The sequence below is a fragment of the Macaca thibetana genome, chromosome 2 (assembly GCF_024542745.1).
Source record: "Macaca thibetana thibetana isolate TM-01 chromosome 2, ASM2454274v1, whole genome shotgun sequence".
In the NCBI taxonomy this organism is placed as follows: domain Eukaryota; kingdom Metazoa; phylum Chordata; class Mammalia; order Primates; family Cercopithecidae; genus Macaca; species Macaca thibetana.
The window spans coordinates 54211774-54233142 of NC_065579.1; the positions used below are offsets into that span (position 1 = coordinate 54211774).

General features: G+C 38.0%; 1 pseudogene; it reads right to left on the reverse strand.

Moving 5' to 3' along the window:
- Positions 1-3344: 3344 nt before the first annotated feature.
- On the reverse strand, positions 3345-5304 carry LOC126948934 (eukaryotic translation initiation factor 2 subunit 3, X-linked-like; annotated as a pseudogene).
- Positions 5305-21369: the final 16065 nt, after the last annotated feature.

A 21369-nucleotide genomic window follows, 5' to 3' on the forward strand; every position in this document is an offset into this window, starting at 1 on the left:
ACTGCTTTAGCCAGGATGGTCTCGATCTCGTGACCTTGTGATCCATCTGCCTCAGCCTCTCAAAGTGCTGGGCTTACAGGCATGAGCCACCACGCCCAGCTGGATCACTGGGTTTTAACCAAGATGTATACCTGAATCACCTGTAATTAGAGAAATATATAAATGCTGGATTCCTGCACTTGGAAATTTAGTAAGCCTGGATGAGTTCTGAACATCTATATTTTATACAGTTTCATAGGTAATTCTCAGACCTTCTACATAAGAACATAATTTTAATTAAAGAAAAAATAAGATAAAAATACTAAGTCCTGGCAGATCGGTATTAGAGATAACTGTAAAATAGGAAATCCATGGATTTCTGAACATTAAATATGTGCTCAAAAGTCTGGATTATAAATAATTTTTCCCTCCCTTCTTTCTCCCTCTTCCCTTCCTTCCATCCTTCTTTTGTAAAATGAAACCACCAATAATACAATCTTGAGGTATAGATATAAACAAAGTCTCAGCAACATGCTCTGTTAATTTTCTTTTTCTCAATTGCAGTCAATTGAGATCATGTCACTGCACTCCCACCTGAGCGACAGAGTGAAACCCTGTCCAAAAAAATAAATTAAAAATTAATTTTTAATTAAAAAATTAATTTCTTTTAATTAATGTATTGATTTTATGTTCTGATAATTTGTTTGCATTTCTTTATATTAATGATCACGATATGGTTTTTCTATTTACAAGCAGATTTTATGTGAAAACAAAAAGGAAACCCAGGTTGTTCAGCTCATTGCTTAAATATAGAATCTGCTATAATAGAAGTGCTTTTCAAAAGAATTTCACCTATGAACAGGGCGGGCACGGTGGCTCATGCCTGTAATCCCAGCACCTTGGGAGGTTGAGGTGGGGAGATCACTTGAGGTCAGGAGTTTGAGAATAGCCTGGCCAGCATGGTGAAACTCTGTCTCTACTCAAAAAAAAAAAAGAAAAAGAAAAAGAAAAAAAAAATTGCCGAGTGTGGTGGTACATGCCTGTAATCACAGCTACTTGGGAGGCTAAGGCAGGAGTATTGCTTGAGCCCGGGAGGCAAAGTTTGCAGTCAACTGAGATCATGTCACTGCACTCCCACCTCGGCGACAGAGTGAAACCCTGTCCAAAAAAATAAAGTAAAATAAATAATAAATGAAAAAATTCACCTATGGACATAGTTTTTTGTTCAACAATACAAATACAACTGCACAAATTCCTACTCAGCAATAAAAGTTCCAATATCTGTACATATTTTCCCTACTTTAAATCCCTTAAAATTGTTTTAAAATTAATTTTTCGTTTAGGATTGTTTTATTTGTGTTCCTCATGCTACAACACAACCTTCACAGTCAGTCAAGTATATAAAATTAATATGCTTCCTCAAAACATCAACTTAGATAAACATAGAGCTTCTAAATTTCTACAACGAAACTTGAACATTCAAAGGAGCACAATATGATGACAGTGGCTTCAGATCCCATCTCAATGCAAATTTAAGCAAAGCAAAGAGTATTACCAGACTACTCAGTAAGATTCTGTAATTTAATATAGCTACTTCTCAACTCTCCAAATTTGTTTCTCAACACTGGGGACAATTTTTAAAGATATCAACGCCTGAGTTCTACTCCAAGCCAATTAAATCAGAATCTCTGTGGGGCATTTTTTTTTTAAAGCTTGCCTAGCAATTCTATATCAGCCACAGCTGGGAATCACTGCTCAACAGAACCTCTTATGAAGCAAAAACATAAATAAAGAAAAACAAGCCAGGTGCAGCGGCTCATGCCTATAATCCAAGCACTTTGAGAGGCTAAGGCAGGCAGATCACTTGAGGTCAGGAGTTCAAGACCAGCCTGGCCAACATGGTGAAACCCTGTCTTTATGAAAAATACAAAGATCGGCCGGGCGCGGTGGCTCAAGCCTGTAATCCCAGCACTTTGGGAGGCCGAGACGGGCGGATCACGAGGTCAGGAGATCGAGACCATCCTGGCTAACACAGTGAAACCCTGTCTCTACTAAAAATACAAAAACTTAGCCGGGCGAGGTGGCAGGTGCCTGTAGTCCCAGCTACTCGGGAGGCTGAGGCAGGAGAATGGCGTAAACCCAGGAGGCGGAGCTTGCAGTGAGCTGAGATCCGGCCACTGCACTCCAGCCTGGGTGACAGAGCAAGACTCCGTCTCAAAAAAAAAAAAAAAAAAAAAAAAAAAAAAAAAAGAAAAAGAAAAATACAAAGATCAGCCAGACGAGGTGGCAGGTGCCTGTATTCCCAGCTACTCAGGAGGCTGAGGTAGGAGAATCACTTGACCCCAGGAGGTGGTGGTTGCAATTAGCCGGGATCGTGCCACTGCACTCCAGCCTGGGAGACAGAGCAAGACTCTGTCTCAAAAAAACAAAACAAAACAAACAAACAAACAAAAAAGAAGTACCGTAAGTACAGCGACATGGGGAATAAGTTAAAAATCAGAAAGACTCCCTCATTACTTTCTAACATTTTTTACTTTTTGAAACATCCAAAGATTAGGAATATTAGAATCTATGTCATGACCACAATTTAACAGTTAAAAAAAAAAAAACCATAAAATGAAGGCCTAGAAAGATCTTTGTTACTCATCTAGAATCATGTGGTATAACCGTATTTTCCAATGGAGAAAGACTATTGGGTTTCAGGCATTAAACAATGCAGAAATAATCTCAAGGCAGGGAGTGGCAGATAACCTCTGACTCTGGTTTCCTGTTTTTCAGGCAAGGAAGTTGGTAAGGGGAAAGAAGATTTGTCCATGGGAACAAGCATTCATGCTCTAAAGAATAGCTTCAATTGAACCCATTAATTTCCTTTTCAGGCAAAATTTCAAAGATAAAACAACATAAAATATGAGGCCAAAGAAAAGGGAGTTGGTCTTCAAAGAGAATTTGTGGTTTTTTTTTTTTTCTTTTTCTTTTTTTGCTGGTACAATAGTCCTTCTGCCTGGAGTCACGCAAAGACAAATCATGAAATAAAAGAAAATCTTTATTTCAGGGAGTTTCAGTGGTATGTATGTGTACTACAGCAAAGGCTGGTTGTAGCAAAGTTTCATTTCAAACTGCATTGATGTATAATTTAGACATATGGGAATGCTTAACTTCTGCTAAAATGTAGATTTAATCAAACATCATGCCAATTTTTACATTAGTTGTAGATCCTGTTAGGTTTTCACAACCAAAAAAATGAGAATAAGCTTACTGCTACCTACTAAGGTAATGAACTGTGAAATCAATTTCACAGTACTGCCTTGAAAATAAGCCCCTTGGTTGGTAAGAGAAATTACAACTTCTAACTCCATCTAAATGTATTATTTAACTGGTATTCTTCTGTCGTCATCTACTGTTGGCTTGATTGTCACTTCTCTTCTTATTTGACCCCAACCAATTAAATGTCAGTATTTTCCAATTGTTTGGATAAGGGAAATTTTTTCTCCTACTTCTGTGCACATTAGATTGGTCAAAATAATTTTATCCAAATCAGCCTTGACAGCACTACATCTTCCTCCTGTTGACAGGGATCCTATGTTCACCATGAGCACTTCATTCTTAGACAGCTTTTGTACCTTTGCTGCTGTCTTGTCTTCTTCAGTACATACACCTAGAAGCTGTCTAAGTAGGAAACAGGAAATTTCGAATTCTGTGAATGTCTCATGTAAGGTTCTGAATGCACCAAGTGCTTACCCCACCATTCTGTCAGCCCGGCACAAAGTGGGGTCAATTTTTGTTCCAACTCCACTAAGACTGCCTGGAGCAGAATATTGTAGATCATTATGCTCGCCAAAAAGTGATACAATTTTGGAAAAGATTGGTTTACACGTGAGTTTTCCTTCACTGTCTTTGGAGACAATACCAGGTCTGACTTCTATCTCCTGGCCCACCTTTAACACTGCTTTTAGGAGACTAATGAGAGGTGAAGCCAGCTGGACTTTCTGGGTTGGGTGGGGACTTGGAGAACTTTTCTGTCTAGTTAAAGGATTGTAAATGCACCAATCAGCACTCTGTGTCTACCTACAGGATTGTAAATGCACCAATCAGTGCTCTGTGTCTAGCTACAGTATTGTAAATGCACTAATCAGCCTTCTGCAAAAATGGACCAATCAGCACTCTGTAAAATGGACCAATCAGCAGGACACGGGCAGGATCAAATAAAGGAGTAAAAGCTGGCGGCAGGAGCCAGCAGCAGCAACCCGATTGGGTCCCCTTCCATGCTGTGGAAGCTTTGTTCTTTCACTCTTCATAATAGATTTTACTGCTGCTCACTCTTTGGGTTCACACTACTTCTATGAGCTGTAACACTCACCATGAGGCTCTACAGCTTCATTCCTGAAGTCAGCCAGACCAGGAACCCACCAGAAGGAATGAACTCCAGATGCACCACCTTTCTTAAAGTCAGCTAGACCAACAACCCACCAGAAGGAATAAACTCCCGACACACTACCACCAGCAGCTTCACCTCCCTTAAGGTCATCAACTTCACAGCCAGGTTTTTTGACATCAAAAAATCTAATAACAATAAGTTGGGGTTCTGAAGTAAAGTCTTTTGAGGGTACTGGAATTTTCTTTACTATGTACTCACAATGTCAATACTGTATTTCGACTGAACTAAAATTGGAATAATGGGAACTCCCTCTGCTACTGTACCTTGTACAAATACAAAGATCTGCTCACATTGTTCTTTAGCCTTCCTTTAACCAAATCAATTTTATTTTGTAGAATCAAATTACGCTTCAGCTTCATGATCTCTATAGCAGCCAGGTGTTCAGATGTCTGATGCTGAGGAAAAGATTCAGCTATAAAGAGAAGAGCTGCATCCATCACTGCTGCACCATCCAGCACAGTAGCCATCAAAATATTGTGGCCAGGACAGTCCACAAAGGAAACATGTCTGACTAATTTGAAGTTCCTTTTGGTCCTTGGAATGTCTGTAGGAAACTCATCAGATGTAGTCCTCCCACAAGATCTATAACATTCTGGCCTAGGGCAACTTGGGTCATCAAGTTTATAAATGTTAGCATTAGCATATCCAAGCTTGATTGTAATATTTATTTCTAGTTCATTTTTGAACCTGACGGTCTCAACTCCAGAAATAGCTTTGACAAGGGTGGATTTCTCATGAGCTACATGACAAATTGTACCTATATTAACTGTGACTTGTCTGCTGATAACTTCGTGTGAAAGTGGCATCAACCTGGTAACACTCAAGGTAGCGAGAATCTGGCAGGAAAAATGCGGCCGGCCCAGAGTCACTCCAGCTTCGTGGTCTGCCATCTTGCCAGAAAAGGAAGGAAGCCGCCCTGGCTTCGGGCTGATTGTGTCTGCAGGACTCCTAGTGGGTGCAGGGAAGTGGAGACAGGAAGGCGAATTAGGTGCTCAGCCCTGTAAAGGATGGCCAGTGCTGCAGTGGCCTCACTGCTTGGACTTCTCTCCACTTGAATATGCACAGTGACTGTTGGTAGGTTTACTAGAAAACATGATACAAAGTTGCCGGATCTATTGGTTGCACTCCTGGTAGATACTCATGCAGGCAATACTGAGGGTAGCCACCAACCCCACCACGTGAGGTGAGTCTAAAATGATTTTTGTTTTCAAGAAGAGAGACTGAAAAATAAATACACATCTGAAATTCTGCATGTAAGATGCTACAAAAGAAGCAAGTGTGGGCATTCAGGGATTTTTATTTTTTTTTATTATTATTTTTTAGAAGGAGTCTCGCTTTGTTGCCAGGCTGGAGTGCAGTGGCAAGATCTCAGCTCACTGCAAAACTCCGCCTCCCAGGTTCAAGCTATTCTCCTGCCTCAGCCTCCCGAATAGCTGGGACTACAGGCACCCGCCACCACGTCCGGCTAATTTTTTGTATTTTTAGTAGAGATGGAGTTTCATCATGTTGGCCAGGATGGTCTCGATCTCTTGACCTCATGATCCACCCACCTCTGTTGGGATTTTTAACCCAGACTAGAAGTAATTTTTGTATTTTTAGTAGAGACGGGGATTTCATCATGTTGGCCAGGATGATCTCAATCTCTTGACCTCATGATTCACCCGACTCTGTTGGGATTTTTAACCCAGACTAGAGCCGGAAAGATTAGGAAGATATTCTTGACCTCTTAGACATATCTCTCAAAGAATAACTGTCAAAAACATAGCATGGTGAAACTGAGATGAACCCATGGAAGATAAACATACATGTATTTTGCATTTCTGAGATTTTTCTATTGCCCTATCTCTAAATATTAATCAAATTCTTTAATTGTTTCTGTCCTCCATGACACAGGTTATCTATTTACAATGCTGTTTTAGAAAATATTATTTGCATATGACAGTTGAACAATTTTCTCCAAGTTGGTTAAGTCTTGTATTTTAGAATAAGTGACATCTTGACAGTTGAGGGGAAGATTAAGAAGTAGTCAGACCAAGGGGAGCCGAGGTTAATCTTGTCTTTTTTTAGGCATACCATATTTATTACAAAAGCTGCAGGAAAACTAAAGATGATTTCCAGATTTATCCTGAATTTTTTTTTTCTTTATTTTTTGATTTCCAGTTTCAAGGGCTTCGTTGGTCTTCTGTCTGATGTTTGGGATTGGTGCCTGTACCTCAGGTGCTTTATATTTCTGAAGCATATTATCCTTAAAATCTCATATTATCTTCAAAATTAGAATTTCAAAGAGCTAGAGAGCTATAGGATGGAACATACCAAATGTATTGATATAATTTTGATTTATTTTGCTAAGCAACTTAACACTCATAGCACCTTTCTCTAAAACTACCCAATCCTAGTTGGGTGCAGTCGCTCACACCTGTAATCCCAGCACTTTGGGAGGCCAAAGTGGGTGGATCATGAGGTCAGGAGATTGAGACCATCCTGGCGAACACAGTGAAACCCTGTCTCTACTAAAAATACCAAAAAGAAAAAAAAAAAAAAAAAAAAAAAATTGGCCACACATGTTGGTAGGTGCCTGTAGTCCCAGCTACTTGGGAGGCTGAGGCAGGAGAATGGCGTGAACCCAGGAGGCGGAGCTTGCAGTTAGCAGAGATCGCACCACTGTACTCCAGCCTGGGTGACAGAGCGAGACTCTGTCTCAAAAAAAAAAAAAAAAAAAAAAACTACCCAATCCTTGATGGCTTTGTCATTACCTCTAAAGTATCATTTCAAGATACAAATGAAGATCAATTCTTTTTCTAGTTATGGAGGCTTAGAGTCAAATGTCATTCTTAGAAGGAGAGAAAGAAAAGGAAAGAAGAGAGGAAAGGAACCTCACTAGAATGCAGACCACTGCACCTTAACATTCCTACCTAGAGCCAAACTTTGCTTGGATTTAGTCTTGTGAAGCCATGGAAATGGTAAGAAATAGAATCAAGTACTGAAAAACCGCTCATGAGAAAGGGGTAGTCAGGAACTCCATTTCATAAAATAATCCTGGTAAAGCCATTTTTATTTAAGTGAATTTTGAAGAATTAACTTATTAGAAGTGTACTGTATTGATTTTCCTTTCACTTTTTTCAAGTAGAGTATTAACTGTCCGGTAAAACAATAATAATGTAACAGAGAAAAGTGATTTTTTTTTTTTTTTTTTTTTTTTTTTTTGCGGGAAGTCAAGGATCCTGAACGGAGGGACTGACTGAAGCCATGGCAGAAGAACATAAATTGTGAAGATTTCATGGACATTTATTAGTTCCCCAAATTAATGCTTTTATAATTTCTTATGCCTGTCTTTACTGCAATCTCTGAACATAAATTGTGAAGATTTCATGGACATTTATCACTTCCCTAATCAATACTCTTGTGATTTCCTATGACTGTCTTTACTTTAATCTCTTAATCCCATCATTTTTGTAAGCTGAGGACCCTGTGATGATTGTGTTAACTGCACAAATTGTTCATAAAGCATGTTTGTTTAAACAATATGAAATCTGAGCACCTTGAAGAAAGAACAGGATAACAGCGATGTTCAGGGAATAAGGGAGATAATCATTAGGTCTGACTGCCTGACGGCCAGGTGGAACAGAGCCATATTTCTCTTACAAAAGTGAATAGGAGACATATCGCTGAATTCTTTTTCTCAGCAAGGAACAGCCCTGAGAAAGAGAATGCATTCCCAGGGGTAGGTCTCTAAAATGGCCACTCTTGGAATGTCTGTCTTATACGGTTGCAGATAAGAGATGAAATAAGCCTCGGTCTCCTGTAGTGCTCCCAAGCCTCTTAGGACGAGGAAATTCCTGCCTAGTAAATTTTAGTCAGACCAGTTGTCTGCTCTCAAACCCTGTCTCCTGATAAGGTGTTATCAATGACAATGCGTGCCTGAAACTTCATTAGCAATTTTAATTTCACCCCGGTCCTGTGATCTCACTCTGCCCCCATTTCCCTTGTGATATTTTATTACCTTGTGAAGCATGTGATCTCTGTGACCCACACCTTATTTGTACACTCCCTCCCGTTTGAAAATCACTAATAAAAACTTGCGGGTTTTGTGACTTGAGGGGCATCACAGAACCTGCCAACATGTGATGTCTCTCCCGGACACCCAGCTTTAAAATTTCTCTCTTTTGTACTCTTTCCCTTTATTTCTCAGACCGGCCGACACTTAGGGAAAACAGAAAAGAACCTATGTTGAATTATTGGGGGCTGGTTTCCCCCAGTAATATCTATGTGGAATTTAAATGGAATCATAAAATCTGTGCAGAATTTAAATTATAACAATAATTTATATAAATAAATTATAACATAAGATGATTTATAACATACATGATAATTATATAAATTATGTTTTAAATTGATATATATAAATTATATGTGTATGTGCGTGCACACGTGTGCGCATGCACAAAATACTCAATTCTGGTATTGAGTAATTTTTTTGGTTTCTTTTTATGTATTAGTCTGCTGTGACTGCCATACTAAAATATCACGGGCTGAGTGACTTAAACAACAGAAATTTATTTTCTCACAGTTCTAAAGGCTAAAAACCCAAGATCAAAGTGCTGGCAAATTTGGTTCTGGGTGAAGGCTCTCCTCTTGGCTTGGTTAGTCAACTGTTAGTCAACTGATGATTTTGGAAAAGCCATTCTTGACTCTTCTTGGAGCTTGGCTTCTAAGCTCTGGAAAGCTGTAGGCAGTCTCTGATTTGAGTGTCAAATGCCTCTTGCAGTTTCCTTAGATTTTCTCCTTGGCAGATCATTTTGTTCCAAGGCTATTATTTATAGACAAACTAAAATTACAGCAGGGGCTCTAATTACAGCAGGGCTCAATTCTTCATTCTCCCCATAATAAGATCAAAGAAGACAGAAGGCAGCAGAGTGGAAAGATCAACTACTCCTTTTATTGACTTTGTGCGTGTAGAGAGGTGGCTAAGAAATGAATGACCCAGGGTGAAAAGACAGGTTTGAGGAGCTTTCTGGGCTTTGTAGGGGGTGCTCTTCAGAGAATTATGAAATGGAAGGAGTCCATGTAAGACTAAGACTGTTTCATCTTAACGCAGGCCTGTTTGAGGGCACTAGCAGGTGGTGACCAAAGTCTTGTTTCCTCAATTGGGCAAAATCATGAGGTTCATAGCCAGAGCTGCCTCAGATATTTGTTTCAGCTGTAAGAGCCTCACCAGGACAGGGATCTTCTCCTACCTGCTTGTTCATGGAATCTCCAAAAAAAAATTCTTCCCTCATCTCTGAACCTCCTTTTTTTTTTTTAACACCCTCCTCCTGACCATGGGCATGATCTCAACTTACATTTTCTTCTTAACATTTTAGGAGTGAGTGTATGAGTTGCATATGTAACGTGTGTGTGTGTGTGTGTGTGTGTGTGCGCGCGCGCATATTTTATATATATACATATATATATAAATGCAAAAAACATTTTATTTCATAATTTTCATATGTAATAATTTGTTCTCATAGAGTACTTTTGCAGCATTCATGTTAGAGAACGAGTTAATATAGAGTCTTTCTATAAAGAAAAATAGGACATCCGGGTGAGTAAGGATAGCTTCTCAAAATCCTCTCTGTTAATTAAGGAACAGTAAATAGGAAATAACATGGATTTACCCTATTTTATTCAACCACAAATAATCAACAGACCTATTTGGCAAATATTTATCTACTACATACCATGTGCCTACTATTATGTCCTTTTGGTCTTCACCCCACAAATACCCAACTGTCTTTGATTGTAAGAACATTTTGACTTACAAAATTAAAGGAATGTCTTCTGCTTAAAATCAAACCTTGGACTCCTCTAAGGAAAACTATGCACACTCAGATACCAAATACTTCTCATTACCCAGTAATGTGTGATGGATAAACCGTTAGAGTTCATTTTGGGTAAACATTTGCACTCTGATTTCAAGCTTAGTTCATTTTGTTTGGTCTAGAAATTAGTCAGGGTACTTTAGTGTGTAGACCATGATATGGTGTGCTGAGACCTCTGTTCCAAGATGAAAAAGGCAGAAATTTAGGAATACAAATAAGCAATAAAAATTACAATCAAGATTTTTGAATTTGAAAAGTATATGTTTTAATTTCATTTTTAGACAAGTTAGGGTCATTTGAAATCCCTTACCAATTTTTTTGTGTTTTGATTCATATTTTTGTTTCTTTATTCATTGAAAAATTATTTACTACCCCTTCTATATTACTATATGTCAATTTCTATGCTAAGCTTTGGGAACGTATAAGTCGAATGAAATACGGTTCTTACCCTTAAGCCTATTAAGAAAGAAGATACGTAAACAAGTTAATGACAATTGCTTCTTGTGTAATACAATAGCATTACTATGATAAAGTATTTTGATATTAGAGAAAAGGAACTGTTTTGCTCTATTTGGTAGGGAGGGGTGAGTGAAGACATTGGAGGAAGTGACAGTTGAGCTGGGTATGGAAAGATATTAATAAATAGGTAACTGTTTGACAGATAGGGATAGCGGGAAGCAGCACCATGGTGTGGGGTGTGAAGGTTTTCAAGACTTGTGCAAAAGACTAAAAGGCATGAAACACGGTTATGTGTTAAGGTAAATATTCATTCATTCTTTTATTTTTTTACTTGAAAAATATTTATCAAATGTCTGCTTTTGCTAAACATTGTGTTAAGGGATATAAAGATAATATATTAAGAAGACTCATGTCCTGGAGGGGGAAGGCAGTAGGAGATATACATGGAAAAGTAAAAAGGACCATTCTAAGAAATCTGGATTCTTATCCTGATAGGGATAAAAAGTCATTGATGAGACTGATTAGGTGATATAGGACAGAACTGGATTCTTAGAAGATTGTAGTGGAAACAGTTTGGATGATAGTTCACATGAAATGGGGAGAAGTAAAAGACATAGAGCTCATTTGGGGAACATTTCAAGTCAAGTGAGAGAGAATTATGACCAAGGGACAGCTGAAATGAAGGTAAGTTGTTTGGCACACAGTTAGAGGTAGAATCAACAGTATTTTGGAACGGGAAAGGAAAGAATTTTGGACTTACAGTATAATAGATAAGGCATTAAAAATCAAGGCAGGCCTGGCGTGGTAGCTCACACCTGTAATCCCAGCACTTTCGGAGGCCGAGATGGTCAGATTACTTCATCACTTGAGGTCAGGAGTTTGAGACCATCCTGGTCAAGATGGTGAAACTGCTTCTGTACTAAAAATACAAAAGTTAGCCAGCCATGGTGGTTGGCACCTATAATTCCAGCTACTTAGGAGACTGAGGCAGGAGAATCACTTGAACTCAGGAGGCGGAAGTTGCAGTGAGCTGAAATTGCACCAGTGCACTCCAGACTGGGCAGTAGAGTGAGACTCAGTCTCAAAAAAAAAAAATAATAATAATAAAATTAAAAAAATCAAGACAGAGAAAATAGATTAAGAAATAAATTATGGGTAAATTAATTTTTGGGGGGACCTACTGAGTTTACAGTATTTGTGATACATCCAGTAAGCTGTTAGACAAGTCAGATTGTCGGAGTGAAGTCGGCTAGAAATACTGGCATCAAAATCCTATGTATGCAACCAATGGTTAAAAGACATGAATAAATGATATTGATGAGGAAACGGGAGTAAAAAGAAAAGTGAGCTAAGTGTAAAACTCAGGAAAAGATTAGTGCCTAAACGCTATCCTAGTTAAAGAATATCACAAAGATAAGAAGATAGGGCATTTAATGGCATAAAGCAGTTTTCTTTTTATAAAGATATAATCCCAAAGTCATCTTGTAGTTGAGCAGATAATACAAATATAGTATAGTTTTCAAATTCAAGAGGTACTTTATCAGATGGAAAATATGACTTTGATTTTGTTTCTTTCTTTTCTTTTTTTTTTTTTTTTTTGAGATGGAGTCTTGCTCTGTCACCTAGACTGGATGTAGTGGTGCGATCTCGGCTCACTGCAACCTCCACCTCCCGGGTCCAAGCAATTCTCTGTCTCAGCCTCCTGAGTAGCTGGGATTACAGGTGCCTGCCACCATGCCCAGCTAATTTTTGTATTTTTAGTAGAGACAGGGTTTCACCATCTTGGCCAGGCTGGTCTTGAACTTCTGACCTTGTGATCCACCCACCTGGGGCTCCCAAAGTGAACTTTGATATCTTTGAGAACTATAAAAATATCTTTTAATACAACCTTTCCTGAAGAGACATTATTTTGTGTCTACCTCCTTGAGAAATCTCACATGCCCAGAAAAATCAATATTTTACTCTAATTCCTAATTTTTGGTAATATTATTATGCAATATAATTGGCAAATTCTTTGCAGTAGCTTGGGTAAAATTTCCCTTACATAAGCAAATAACTCTTGAAAATTTAGTGGCAATGATTTTTAAACATATGTTAAGAATTAGCATTTATTTCTTTTCTGGTTTTTCTCCCCACCGCACCCCCCCCTTTTTTTTTGAGACAGAGTCTCGCTCTGTTGCCTCGGCTGGAGTGCAGTGGCGCGGTCTCGGCTCACTGCAACCTCTGCCTCCTGGGTTCACGCCATTCTCCTGCCTCAGCCTCCTGAGAACCTGGGACTACAGGCGCCTGCCACCACGCCCGGCTAATTTTTTGTATTTTTAGTAGAGACGGAGTTTCACTATGTTAGCCAGGATGGTCTCGATCTTCTGACCTCGTGATCCGCCCGCCTCGGCCTCCCAAAGTTCTCCCTGCTTTTAATAAGTAGTCTAACAAGTAGTCTACCACTCTAAGAATGGTATTGTTTCAACAACTTTAAAAACAAATGGGAAATAAAATTTAAAGCCATTGCTTATATAATTTTGCATGTCATTTTGGAACGTGGAAGACATCAAGGCAGGTCTGGAGAACAGGATCTGAAACTGGTTATCCCCTCGATGGGAGACATCTGTCCCATCCACAGATGTAGTGCAAAGGTCAAGTTCACTAGGTGGACAGAGGCAGAAGTAGGCAAAAAGTCCAGAGCATTAAAGGCCCAGTCACAAATAGCATTGACAGAAAGCAAAAACGAAGATTGAGTTGTATTATATGTATATTGCCCTATATATATTAATTACTCTTCATTTCTTTTATGTTTTGTGATTTATGTGGAAAAGCAGAGGCACTTAGAAGTGGGATTCATTCATTCATTTATTTATTTATTATTTACTTAGTTACATAATATTAATTGAATAGCCTGTTTGAAGGCACTTGGGATTTTAAGATGAATGCCAAAATATCTGCTTTTAAGGGACAACATACAAAATATTTTTTGTAGATTCCTATTCTTTCTGAAATCCAAATAGAAACTAAAATTTAAAAAGTGAAATAATCCTAGATACAGAAAGTATCTAGGACTATATAACAGACACTTAGGTGCTTACCTCTCAGAATGAACAAAAAATATCATTGTACTGTATTTGTTGCGGGTTGTTCTGTTTAAATAAAATAAAGATTCAGTTCGACCTTTCCTATCTCATTTTTCTCCCTTCATCCCCAGAGACTGGCACTATCTTGAAGCTGGTGTATAGCCCTCTAGTCCATGTTTTTATACTTTTACACTTATATGCATGTGCCCATAAAGAATACACAAGGTCTTTTATTTTGTTTTGTATTTGTAAGCTGTAGAAAGATAGTACTACATTATACATATCTTCTTTGATACTTGTGTTTTCACTCTCAACAGTACATAATTTTAGCACATAATCAGTTCATTTATTTTCTCTGTTATTTAGTGTTCTATTATAGACATGTAACATAACTGACTTTGTCATTCATTCTCTGTTAGACGTTTACTTTGTTTCTAGTTTTTGTTTATTATGAACTTGACCACATAGATATCTCGTACATGTCTTCTTATAGAGACAAGAACATTTCTAAAATTTACCCTGAGAAGTGGATTTTCTGGGTTTCAGACTACACTCAGTGTCAAGAGTACTAGATATCCTAAAAAACATTGTCACAGAAGTGACTGAGAGTTCCTGTTTTCCAGTTACCTCTCAATACTTGCTGTTATCACATTTTAAAATTTCGGCTTATCTAATGATAAGCCAAAGTATCTGCTTATTTTATTTCTCATGTATCTGATTAAAAATGATTTTGTACATATTTGTACAAATTTTCATATGTTTATTAGCATTTCAGTTTTGCCTCCTTTTTGTAGATTGTCTTATAGAATATTAGGAGTTCCATAGGTATTTCAAATACCGTTCTCTTGTTGCATACTATATGAATTGCAAAAATCTTCTCTCTGTCCATAATATATGTTTGAATTTGGATATAGGCTATAAGAGAAGTTTGATAAACCAAAAAATAAATGATCCCAAGGTATTCTGGCCTGAGAAATCATCTGTTGTCAGGGGTGAAGAGAGAGCCTGATATATCCATCAACTAGTCCCTACTCCCTCTGTTCACAGACTCTCCAAAACTATTTGCCTTGAGTTCACTAAGACTAATCTCATTATGTCTCTTACTATTGCTTTTGTCAGTTATCACAAGAAGCACCAGATACCAGGGTCAGTCTTTATTTTCACACCATGCCCAGCTCTGTAGATCCCCTATTCTCTATTGTCCGCCTTCCAAACCCCTGAAGTCTTCACACTTGGCTCTTTGGAATTGACGGTTCATCATTAGCAAGATTCATAGCCTCAAATGTTTTGGGAAGACCCCACTCACCTTCTCTGGATCTCACCTCTATCTTACTAATTCCTGTATGCCCCCTGAAGTGGCGGCTATTGGAGTCCTCTCATAACCCTGGCATTAGCATCTTTCTTATTTTCCGCTGAACTTTCTATGTGTTCAAGTCTGTTTTTGGTCTCTCAGTAGCACTGTAAAGCTTTCTACAAATATTTCTTAAATTTATTCCTTGATATTTTAACATATCATAATGTAATACAAATTTTATAGTCTAATTCTAATTTTCACACTTTCTTGTTTGATATACAAGGTCCATTGATTTGTGTATACTTATTTTGTATCCTGCCACCATACTTAATTCTTTTATTTTTTGAAATAGTTTTTCAGCTTTTCCGTTGAGTTGAAGTCTCATGAGATGGAAGTCTAGGCCCCCCACTTGGCCATGGGTAGGTGTGGACCACAGTTGGTTTGCTCTGTTGGTACCTCTTGACTTTTCTACATTGCTGGCTTTTTCAGATCTGAGTGTGGGATATATGAGATATATAAGAATCACCTGAACCAGGGAGGTGGCGGTTGCAGTGAGCCGAGATTGCACGACTGCACTCCAGCCTAGCAATAGAGCAAGACTCCATCTCAAAACAAAACAAAAAAATACCCAAAAAAGAAAAAAAAATTAGAATTTTCATTTATACTTAATGAGAGAAATAGGGTAAAGTATTTATTCTTCTAGTTTTAACCTCATTGAATTACTTTGCTTTCAAATTGCCTCTTCTTTAATGCGTGTATTTGGGTCTTGTTTTGTAAACCAAATTGAAAATGGATTTCTTTAAATGGGGAGTTAAATGTATTCACATGTATCAATATAACAAATATGCTTTGTCCTGATACTTTGTAATTATGTGTGTTTTGTATTTGTTTGTTTTTTTCTGTATGAGATGTACATCATTTGCGCTATTTATTTATTATTTGTACAGTCTAGGAAGGTTTGTGTTTTTATTCTAGTGGTTACCTTTGTATTTATTCTTTTTAAAAGTATCTTTAGTCCCCATTTTCTTATCTATGCTTTAACTATCTGGTTGATACCATTTTTTCCCCCAGCGTCCTTTAGTGCCCGTATGTTGCTTATATAGCACCAAGCTTTTCCTATTTTTCCTCTTTCCTTAATTGTTGTACTTTGTTGTTTTTTAGTTGCTTAATTTCTACTTTTGACAAGATATAATATTTATACCTTAATTTTCTACCCTTATCCTACATTTGTTTCAGTCTTATGTGTACATTTATATATTTTAAAATGCACCTGGGTGTGGTGATTCATGCCTGTAAGGCTAGTACTTTGGGAGCCTAAGGAGAGAGGATTGCTTGAGGCCAGGAGATTGAGACCAGCCTTGACATCAAAGTGACAACCTGTCTCTACAAAAATTTTTTTTAATTAACCAGGCTTGGTGGCTTGTACCTGTAGTCCCAGCTACTTGGGAGACTGAGGTGGGAGGATCCCTCCGTTGAGCCGAGGAGTTCAAGGCTGCAATGAGCTATGATTGTGCCACTACACTCCAACCTGGGCAATAGAGTGAGATTTTGTCAAAAAAAAAAAAAAGCTCATCATCAGTTCTATTAGAGCTTTCCCAATGATCACTTATGTGAAGTTCACGCTCTAGCTAATTCCTCAAAAAGGGCTGCCACATTTGGAATCTCCTACGTTCTTATATGTTGAAAATATTTGCACTATTCTTGCTCTTTGAAGAACAGCTTGATTGGATATAAAATCCTCGTTTCACATTTTCTTTCATTGCGTATTTTTATAAGGATTGATTCATAGTTGTTTTGTTTGGTATTGGACTTTGAAAAGTGTAATGGCAATCTAATTCTTTTTTTTTTTTTATGCTATTTATTTCTGTATCTTTTCTTTCAGGAACACATGTTACAAATCACTATACAAATCACTGGAGTTTATCCAGTAAATACGTTTCATAACTTTATTTTTTATTTTTTATTATTTTTATTATTTTTTATTATTATACTTTAAGTTCTAGGGTACATGTGCATAAAGTGCAGGTTTGTTACATATGTATACTTGTGCCATGTTGCTGTGCTGCACCCATCAACTCGTCAGCACCCATCAACTCGTCATTTACATCAGGTATAACTCCAATGCAATCCCTCCCCCCTCCCCCCTCCCCATGATAGGCCCCGGTGTGTGATGTTCCCCTTCCCGAGTCCAAGTGATCTCATTGTTCAGTTCCCACCTATGAGTGAGAACATGCGGTGTTTGGTTTTCTGTTCCTGTGATAGTTTGCTAAGAATGATGGTTTCCAGTTGCATCCATGTCCCTACAAAGGACACAAACTCATCCTTTTTTATGGCTGCATAGTATTCCATGGTGTATATGTGCCACATTTTCTTAATCCAGTCTGTCACTGATGGACATTTGGGTTGATTTCAAGTCTTTGCTATTGTGAATAGTGCCGGAATAAACATACGTGTGCATGTGTCTTTATAGCAGCATGATTTATAATCCTTTGGGTAAATACCCAGTAATGGGATGGCTGGGTCATATGGTACATCTAGTTCTAGATCCTTGAGGAATCGCCATACTGTTTTCCATAATGGTTGAACTAGTTTACAATCCCACCAACAGTGTAAAAGTGTTCCTATTTCTCCACATCCTCTCCAGCACCTGTTGTTTCCTGACTTTTTAATGATTGCCATTCTAACTGGTGTGAGATGGTATCTCATTGTGGTTTTGATTTGCATTTCTCTGATGGCCAGTGATGATGAGCATTTTTTCATGTGTCTGTTGGCTGTATGAATGTCTTCTTTTGAGAAATGTCTGTTCATATCCTTTGCCCACTTTTTGATGGGGCTGTTTGTTTTTTTCTTGTAAATTTGATTGAGTCCTTTGTAGGTTCTGGATATTAGCCCTTTGTCAGATGAGTAGATTGCAAAAATTGTCTCCCATTCTGTAGGTTGCCTGTTCACTCTGATGGTAGTTTCTTTTGCTGTGCAGAAGCTCTTTAGTTTAATTAGATCCCATTTGTCAATTTTGGCTTTTGCTGCCGTTGCTTTTGGTGTTTTAGACATGAAGTCTTTGCCCATGCCTATGTCCTGAATGGTACTACCTAGGTTTTCCTCTAGGGTTTTTATGGTATTAGGTCTAACATTTAAGTCTCTAATCCATCTTGAATTAATTTTCGTATAAGGAGTAAGGAAAGGATCCAGTTTCAGCTTTCTACTTATGGCTAGCCAATTTTCCCAGCACCATTTATTAAATAGGGAATCCTTTCCCCATTTCTTGTTTTTGTCAGGTTTGTCAAAGATCAGATTACTGTAGATGTGTGGTATTATTTCTGAGGGCTCTGTTCTGTTTCATTGGTCTATATCTCTGTTTTGGTACCAGTACCATGCTGTTTTGGTGACTGTAGCCTTGTAGTATAGTTCGAAGTCAGGTATCGTGATGCCTCCAGCTTTGTTCTTTTGACTTAGGATTGTCTTGGAGATGCGGGCTCTTTTTTGGTTCCATATGAACTTTAAAGCAGTTTTTTCCAATTCTGTGAAGAAACTCGTTGGTAGCTTGATGGGGATGGCATTGAATCTATAAATTACCTTGGGCAGTATGGCCATTTTCACGATATTGATTCTTCCTATCCATGAGCATGGTATGTTCTTCCATTTGTTTGTGTCCTCTTTGATTTCACTGAGCAGTGGTTTGTAGTTCTCCTTGAAGAGGTCCTTTACATCCCTTGTAAGTTGGATTCGTAGGTATTTTATTCTCTTTGAAGCAATTGTGAATGGAAGTTCATTCATGATTTGGCTCTCTGTTTGTCTGTTACTGGTGTATAAGAATGCTTGTGATTTTTGCACATTAATTTTGTATCCGGAGACTTTGCTGAAGTTGCTTATCAGCTTAAGGAGATTATGGGCTGAGACAATGGGGTTTTCTAAATATACAATCATGTCATCTGCAAAGAGGGACAATTTGACTTCTTCTTTTCCTAACTGAATACCCTTGATTTCTTTCTCTTGCCTGATTGCCCTAGCCAGAACTTCCAACACTATGTTGAATAGGAGTGGTGAGAGAGGGCATCCCTGTCTTGTGCCAGTTTTCAAAGGGAATGTTTCCAGTTTTTGCCCATTCAGTATGATATTGGCTGTGGGTTTGTCATAAATAGCTCTTATGATTTTGAGGTACGTTCCATCAATACCGAATTTATTGAGTGTTTTTAGCATGAAAGGCTGTTGAATTTTGTCAAAAGCCTTTTCTGCATCTATTGAGATAATCATGTGGTTCTTGTCTTTGGTTCTGTTTATATGCTGGATTATGTTTATTAATTTGCGAATGTTGAACCAGCCTTGCATCCCAGGGATGAAGCCCACTTGATCATGGTGGATAAGCTTTTTGATGTGCTGCTGAATCCGGTTTGCCAGGATTTTATTGAGGATTTTTGCATCGATGTTCATCAGGGATATTGGTCTAAAATTCTCTTTTTTTGTTGTGTCTCTGCCAGGCTTTGGTATCAGGATGATGTTGGCCTCATAAAATGAGTTAGGGTGGATTCCCTCTTTTTCTATTGATTGGAATAGTTTCAGAAGGAATGGTACCAGCTCCTCCTTGTACCTCTGGTAGAATTCAGCTGTGAATCCATCTGGTCCTGGACTTTTTTTGGTTGGGAGGTTATTAATTATTGCCTCAATTTCAGAGCCTGCTATTGGTCTATTCAGGGATTCAACTTCTTCCTGGTTTAGTCTTGGAAGAGTGTAAGTGTCCTGGAAATTATCCATTTCTTCTAGATTTTCTAGTTTATTTGCATAGGGGTGTTTATAGTATTCTCTGATGGTAGTTTGTATTTCTGTGGGGTTGGTGGTGATATCCCCTTTATCATTTTTAATTGCGTCTATTTGATTCTTCTCTCTTTTCTTCTTTATTAGTCTTGCTAGTGGTCTGTCAATTTTGTTGATCTTTTCAAAAAACCAACTCCTGGATTCATTGATTTTTTGGAGGTTTTTTTGTGTCTCTATCTCCTTCAGTTCTGCTCTGATCTTAGTTATTTCTTGCCTTCTGCTAGGTTTTGAATGTGTTCGCTCTTGCTTCTCTAGTTCTTTTAATTGTGATGTTAGAGTGTCAATTTTAGATCTTTCCTGCTTTCTCTTGTGGGCATTTAGTGCTATAAATTTCCCTCTACACACTGCTTTAAATGTGTCCCAGAGATTCTGGTACGTTGTATCTTTGTTTTCATTGGTTTCAAAGAACATCTTTATTTCTGCCTTCATTTCGTTATGTACCCAGTAGTCATTCAGGAGCAGGTTGTTCAGTTTCCATGTAGTTGAGTGGTTTTGATTGAGTTTCTTAGTCCTGAGTTCTAGTTTGATTGCACTGTGGTCTGAGAGACAGTTTGTTTTAATTTCTGTTCTTGTACATTTGCTGAGGAGTGCTTTACTTCCAATTATGTGGTCAATTTTGGAATAAGTGCGATGTGGTGCTGAGAAGAATGTATATTCTGTTGATTTGGGGTGGAGAGTTCTATAGATGTCTATTAGGTCTGCTTGCTGCAGAGCTGAGTTCAATTCCTGGATATCCTTGTTAACTTTCTGTCTCGTTGATCTGTCTAATGTTGACGGTGGAGTGTTGAAGTCTCCCATTATTATTGTATGGGAGTCTAAGTCTCTTTGTAAGTCTCTAAGGACTTGCTTTATGATTCTGGGTGCTCCTGTATTGAGTGCATATATATTTAGCATAGTTAGCTCTTCCTGTAGAATTGATCCTTTTACCATTATGTAATGGCCTTCTTTGTCTCTTTTGATCTTTGATGGTTTAAAGTCTGTTTTATCAGAGACTAGTATTGCAACCCCTGCTTTTTTTTGTTCTCCATTTGCTTGGTAAATCTTCCTCCATCCCTTTATTTTGAGCCTATGTATGTCGCTGCATGTGAGATGGGTCTCCTGAATACAGCAGACTGATGGGTCTTGACTCTTTATCCAGTTTGCCAGTCTGTGTCTTTTAATTGGAACATTTAGTCCATTTACATTTAAGGTTAATATTGTTATGTGTGAACTTGATCCTGCCATTATGATATTAACTGGTTATTTTGCTCGTTAGTTGATGCAGTTTCTTCCTAGCCTAAATGGTCTTTACATTTTGGCATGTTTTTGCAATGGCTGGTACCGGTTGTTCCTTTCCATGTTTAGTGCTTCCTTCAGGGTCTCTTGTAAGGCAGACCTAGTGGTGACAAAATCTCTAATCATTTGCTTATCTGTAAAGGATTTTATTTTTCCTTCACTTATGAAACTTAGTTTGGCTGGATATGAAATTCT